The sequence below is a fragment of the Morone saxatilis genome, unplaced genomic scaffold, assembly GCF_004916995.1.
Source record: "Morone saxatilis isolate NCDOM2014 unplaced genomic scaffold, NCSU_SB_2.0 Contig9, whole genome shotgun sequence".
Taxonomy (NCBI): domain Eukaryota; kingdom Metazoa; phylum Chordata; class Actinopteri; family Moronidae; genus Morone; species Morone saxatilis.
In genome coordinates this window covers 6,675,066-6,682,143 of record NW_023340268.1, presented here as the reverse complement: position 1 = coordinate 6,682,143, position 7,078 = coordinate 6,675,066, and positions in this window count along the sequence as shown.

Sequence of the window (7,078 nt, the reverse complement as noted above, 5' to 3'; positions counted from 1 at the left end):
CCCCCCCCGATGACACACTCAGAGGCGCACACATACATTCACACAGACACACAATACCCTCTCTATCTAACACCCAAAAACTCCTCCATTGACCTCTCAAACCCGCCTGCTACCCCCTCCTCAATACACACATTTAGACACACTCAGGATGGGCACGCACCCAAGTCTTGGCATGTTGGAGCTGTAAAGGCGACAGGAGTGTCAACAACATCACACTGCTGCTACATAATCCCCCTCATTCCCCTGAGCACCCAGCGCAGACACACAGCCTCAATCAATAAATCAGTCCCCTCGCTCGACGCGTCTTAAGGAAAAAGAGGCGGGTTGGAGCGTTCGTGTAATTGCTGCTGGGACAGAAAGTGATGTCATCTTTAATTTTGGTGGACTATTTATTATGGAAATGCCAGATCATAATGGCTGAGATTAGGAGGGTGATTTGGAGATAAACGTGCGAGTGTAATGCTCGAGAGAGAATGTAGGCCAATGAGACAATCAAGACATTTAGACGTGGCTGAGGGATAAGAGCTGAGAGTGACTTTTGTTCCTTGAATTGTTGTTTATTCACTGTTTTGTTGCCATAGATCTTAAACTGCCCATTCACATTGAAACGGTTATTGTTCAGTGTTATTTCAGCCTACGCATTATGCAAATCTCATCCAAGCCAATCAGCTGCAAATGCTGCACAGTGCTGGTCCTTAGAAATGGAAGAATACTTGTCATCCTGGGTTATTGTGCTGGATGGTACTGAGAAAACTTGATGTGTCTCGCTGTGTTGTGTTTTGGAGTTTATCCTCAGAGGTGTGGACAGGATTTCATCTCCTTTGTTGCTTTGACTGTGAGGAACCGCTGCCAGTGTGTGCCGATGTATGACTGCAAGTGGTCACAGGACTATACTGATACACACAATCAGGTGCATCTCGTACCTACCTGTTCACACGCACAATCTCAAGTATGCACACGTGATGGAAAGACAGATATATGCCTACGTCACCCACACACCTGCGTAAAAGGCACACAAACTTAAAGATACAAGCGAACACACACACACACATACACACACCAACGTACCGATGGCACTTGCAAAACACACGTAGTCAGTCCCTGCAGCAGTTCTGCTCCAGTTGAGCTCCAAGTGCAACATCAGGCTGCTCGTTGCAACCATCATAACAGGATCTTTTGAATTCAACAGAGCAATGAAAATATATAAACAAGTTTAAATGGATCAAATAAAATTGATGCAAACAATGTTCTCTATACAACACAGTGATGGGAATGGGAAAGACAGATCATTTGGCTGAGCTCAGCAACAAAAGGCTGGCTTTTTTGTATCCCTAACGGCTCTAATCAATTACTATTTGCAGAATCACAAGCGTTCACACATCAGGATTGTTTAAGGCATTTGAACAAATAGCGGCTTCCGTAGGTTTTCTGATGAGGATCTCACCATCTCTTGTCTAATTTCACAACATTTATGAAGTGCCCTGTGACACCAATCAGTAAGAGATCACACACTCGTCACTGAAAATGATAAAGAGAAAGATGACCCTCCCGTTTGAGTGGCATCAACAAGCTATGTTACATGGCAAAGTCACATCAAGATTTCAACACACTCTCCTAATTTGACAGATTGACCATCTTATTTTCTAGACATAAATGTTGTACAGTGTGATCCCAACATTAAAGACCCCAGTGAACACAAATTTAAAAATGAAACAAATGCCTGATGGGCATATTTGCACAATATAGCATTTTAGAGAATTTTATCAGAAGATCTATGGTTAACCAGAACCCACATACCAGGTTGCACAACAAGGTAGGAGGATTGTTTCTGTTTGTTCCAACCACCCATCTATTACCTGCAGCTGTCATGAATTTTGCATAAAAATATTGTGAAATGGTCTAATTTTCTCTGAGAACGGAATGCAACGGTACAACAAAGAACAGAAGGCACTAAAACACAATGAATGTCCGGGGCATTGGATTAAAATATTTCCCTTGCGTACTACGTACTTTGGGTTGAGGTTACTGACCGTAAATGTCCTCTTTCGATTGATTATAAACCAGTTAGACAAATACGACCTGTGGCAAATAAACAGCTTCTGTCTCAATAACATTTCTAGTAAAGGAGCAATTTAGGACACTGATGTTAATCATTCACCAGGGCAGTGGAAATACCTGACATAAAATATGTCCTGTACAGGTGGGGAAATGGAGAATGAAAAGCCTCTAAATGAATATTGACTCATACACACCGTGGATGAAAGTGAGGAGGCCATCAAACAGGCCTGTACTTTAAACCCCTCAGGATACCAGCACCACCCCACGTTTTACTGTCCCAGTTCTGTGCAACAGTGAAAACAAGAATAGACGATTTCTCACCAAAGGCACCATGTTACATCATTTCTTCTGTTCTGTGTTTTTTGTTCTTTTTGTGTTATCCTTTTCTTTTTTTTCGACATGGTATTATTCCACAGTGAAGCCATCAAGCCAGTCACTCACAAACCCGACAGATCAAGGCCCAGCAGTGTGAAATGTGTCGGCCATTTTGGCTCTGTCAGAGCTGGTGGCACGCAGAGCAACTGCTCATTAGAAGGCAAGTGTGACAGAGCCTTCTCTCCCCTCCACCAGACGGGTTTGACTTCCTCACCCAAACAGAGTATAGAGGGGAGGGAAGAGGGGTGGGGAGGAGAGAGGCAGATGGTGGCGGCGAATGAAAGAGGAGAGAACGCTGGAGAGGGAGGAAGGCTGGAGGGAGAGTGAAAGTGAAAAGAGAGGAGAGATGGGAACGAGGGAGAGATACAGTGCGAGAGAGGTGGTGGGAGAGAGGGCAGAGGGGGGAGGAAAAATGCCGGCGGATATCATTAGGGTCGGGCGCAGGGCTGTTTAACGAGCGAGCTCACAGCACCCCTCCATCCTCAGTGGCGCCTGCTGGCTGGAGGCCCCCAGGTTCTGGCTCCCCAGTAGGGGCTCCTGCCTGTTCCATCACCGCCGAACGTAGGGGGCAGCTGAGGGTGGAGATTTATTTTCTCTCACTACCTGTGGAGCAACCAGCACATTTGCACAGACACATGCACAGACTTACAAAAAACCCCAAGAAAACTCAGGATCTCTCTGACATACACACAGCCTCAGGGAAGAGAAGTTTACCGCATGCACTCTCTCTTTTTTTTCTCTCTCTCCCGTCAGAGGTATAATTGACTCGGCCTGACATATAAACATAGTGGTAATAACCCCGACTTCCCCTTGATGTTGAGCGGCGGAGCACACAGCTGTGTGAGGTGCTGGGAAAAGTCACCGGGCAGCGGGCGTCTGCTAGCTTGTGGCATCCCTGCCGTCGCCTGTTCAACTGTGTGACTGCGCTGCCGCCATGGGAGGCTGACTAGAAAACATTTCCCTGTGGACTCGGAAGAAGAGCAATTTCTTATTTGAATACATCACCGAAAAGAAGGGAGACAGATTGAAATCACAAGGCTGAAAGGTTACGGGAGTTTCACACAGACAGAAAGAAAGTGGGGACTTAAAGAAGGAGTAATAGCTGTTAAGATGAATAAAAGGCCACTGTTACATGCACCACAGAAAAGACATAAATAGATATCAAGCTTTACAAAAATGTGACACGTACTTTAATTGGTTGCTCTGATGAAAATAAGACGGCACATTATCGTTCTATTTAAGCTGTTTCCTATTTATCCTTGCAGTGACATCCCACTGCTCTGTGATATTATAAAATATTATCTTGGAGGATATGTCTTTTTCAATTTTTCTCTTCATCAGCAAATCACATGAAAAGACCAAAACCAACAATGACTTGATCCTACAAACAAGTATTGTCTGTGTATCCAATGATTGATCTTATTGCTCTGTGCCATTGACCTCCACTCTTTGCAAAAACTAATAAAAACACATTAATGAGCCCCACCGAGGCTGACCTTTTGCTGTAGTTTATTTTGATCTACACCAAATTCACATATTAAAGCAGTCCCAAACAAATGAACAATTACTCCTGTTTGAGATACATTTGCCCAAACTACAGCGCCCAACTGCTTTATTTATATTATTTATATTACTAAACCTTTTTTACAAATTAAACTTTATATTTGTGACTTGTTTTTGGATTCACATCTTACTAAGAACCAACAGACTTAAGGCTGAATGTCAAAAAATGGAATAGGGGAGTATTGAGTGTATAAAAGTATTGAGAGAACATGTTGTTGGTTTTGATCTTTTCATGGAAGTATGGATCAATTTTACATAAGTGCAGTTCAAAGTGCTTTGCAGGATAATAGAACATTAAAAGTCTTCCAGTGACGCCCATAGCTAGAGTTTTATGTTTTTACAGTGCTGGATGTTTATGTTGTTTGTCTTCCACATTACATGAAATGCATGCACTCACCCTTAGTCTTGTGTAGGGAGTCCTGTCTCTGTTGGAATTGAAATTGTGAATTGTGTAAAATCTTACAAGGAATTCACAGGAAATGTTTGGAAACATATAAAGTACTTCCATGAAGAGTACTATATAGGGAAGCAATTACAGAATGCAAATACCCTGAATGGATATTGCTGAAAAATGGCATCCACAAAAAGTAACAAAAATGTGATTTGATATAAAAGATCTTTGCATTAACAACTTTAAATCGGCATTAATTGTTTCTTTGGCCATATGAGTGCAGTGAAATGATGTGTAAACACAACATGAATTTTATATCACTGAATAAAGTTGGTATGGAAAATGTTTTAGCCAATAGTTGCCTGAGTGAATCCTTTCACATTACACATAAGTATTGATTTATGCAGCTTTAAGGTACAAACATTACTTTAGGAGCGAGCTGAGCTGAATGCAAAGGTTTTAAGATGGAGCCATCTCATTTTCCCGACCCATTATCTCCCTCTGTACACTGCAGTTGTCCAATTGAATAGATTTTGCAGCCTTCTTGTTTGACCTGAAAAAGACCCCTTGAATTTTGAAAGGTTGCCACAGTAAATCAGTGTAACGGAAATGCGCATTATCCTCCCATGTACTGACATTGGTCGTGGAAAAGCTGGCAAGATAACACCCTATAAAAAGTGGCTGTTGGAAATGAGAGCATAGCCGGGTGCCAGAGAGCTGGGACTGGGAGTTCACGACCGGATGGATGTCAGCTCGATCTGCACTGAATCAACACACAGCGAAGGTTGATAAGAAGGCTTAACCTCCTCAGCTGGTGAAGAGACTCTCCTGATGCCCACTTACATGTGTGCACAGTTTTGTAAAGATATGGGATGTACATAACGCACACACTGACGTTTTCACCTGCAGATACTGACAAATGTAGAGATAATGACACACACAGAGACACAGACACCGGCACGCACAGCCCACTGAGATCGGGGATGATCCTCGCCAAAATAAGCAACATCAATTGCTTTGAAAGGTTTTCATATCAGTCATTTTGACAAGATCAGTCAGAACAGGAGAACAGGAATGAAGTGGGAGAGAAAGTAGATGCAGAGGGAGGAGAGGGTGAGCTATAGATGAAAGACAAAAGAAGGACAAAAAGCAAAGAGATCACAAACAAAAGAAGAAAGAAAGTTGAATAAAAGTTTAGAAATGAAAGCAAGAGAATAAAATAGAGGGAATAGGCAAGGAGGGTAAAGCAAGAAACTATTTTGACACAAACCACTAGTTGAAAACAACACGTTCTGAGAAATCAAACAAGATAAGAGAAGGGGAGAGATAAGACACAGACAGGAAAAGCATCAGGAACAGTGTGAAAAAGAGAAGATGGAGAGAAACTTTTCTTTGTCAAAGTGGTAAAGCTTTAGCACTAAAGGAAGCTTCTTGCTCCTTGTCCCCTCCAACAATAAAACATGAAGGAAAACAGATGTGATAACCCTTGCTGCTCAATGTGATACAGTGTCAAGTACTGGGTAACACAAACACACACACGCACACACACACACTGACAAACACTCACGGTGTGTGGCCAGAGCCCCCTATCTGAATACCAGTGCTCATCCTGACACTCCAAAGGGGCTCAGCGTGTGCACTGTCTAAGATGTTTAATTCATACAGCCACTTGCTTGTGCTCAACATGAATGTGCGACGGAGGAGGATGGGAATGCAGAGCGTTATGCGCAACAACCAGGCTGAGGATGATGCAGAGACACAAGGGAGGGAGGCTACATAAATAGAGGAAAAAGGAGCGATAATGCCAATGAATGAAGAAGAAGAGAGAAGTATCCACGGCGACAAAAAAAAAAAAAAAGGTTATAGAAATAGACACAGCTGAAAACTGCAAAGCAATAAAATGATACCAGACACAGAAAGAAGGGATGGGGGAGTACATGTTTGTACATTCACCAGATGCTGGAACACACAGAAAGAGTGATGGATAGAATTAGAGCAGCAAAACCAAAAGAGAGAAAAAAGGGACAGAAAAGTGAGAAAACAGTGGAAAATTCGCAGACACACACAAAAAAATAAAACCCCAAAAAACTGTGTAGGTCTCATCCAGGCAGGTGGTGGGGGCCCAGAGTGCTGAGGGTGTATGTTGCAGGTCCCCGGAGAGGCAGGCAGGGGACTGAGTGCTAGCGATTTTCTGTCATATCTCTCTTTCTCTTCATCCCTCACGCCTGTTATCCACCTCCTCCTCCTCCTCCTCCCTCACCCCACCCCTCTCCACTGCAGCACATGTAAAGCAAATAGACGACAGCATGTGTAGCATTTGTAGGTATTAATTTCAAATCACCCAAAGATTGGTTTAATTGTGGGACTAATCTTGACACCTTTGCATAATTAGTTTCTCAAAATTAAGACCATGTTTTTTTGCAACCTGGATGTTGAAAGCCATCTCCTCCCTTATTGCAACTAGCAAATAAACAAGCAGTTCATTTCCCCCAAAACTGGAACCTAAAGTACTTTTTAGCACATTTAGGACAATCATATTATATAACAGCTTTATCTAATGGCTCCAACAGCTCTTGGTTTGAGAGGGTGTGAGAAATCCTTTTGACTTGTGTATATCTGCCTCATAACTATAGCTTTCTGATTCCACACCCGTCTATCTGATCAGTATAAAGCTGGAGCCAGCAGCTGGTT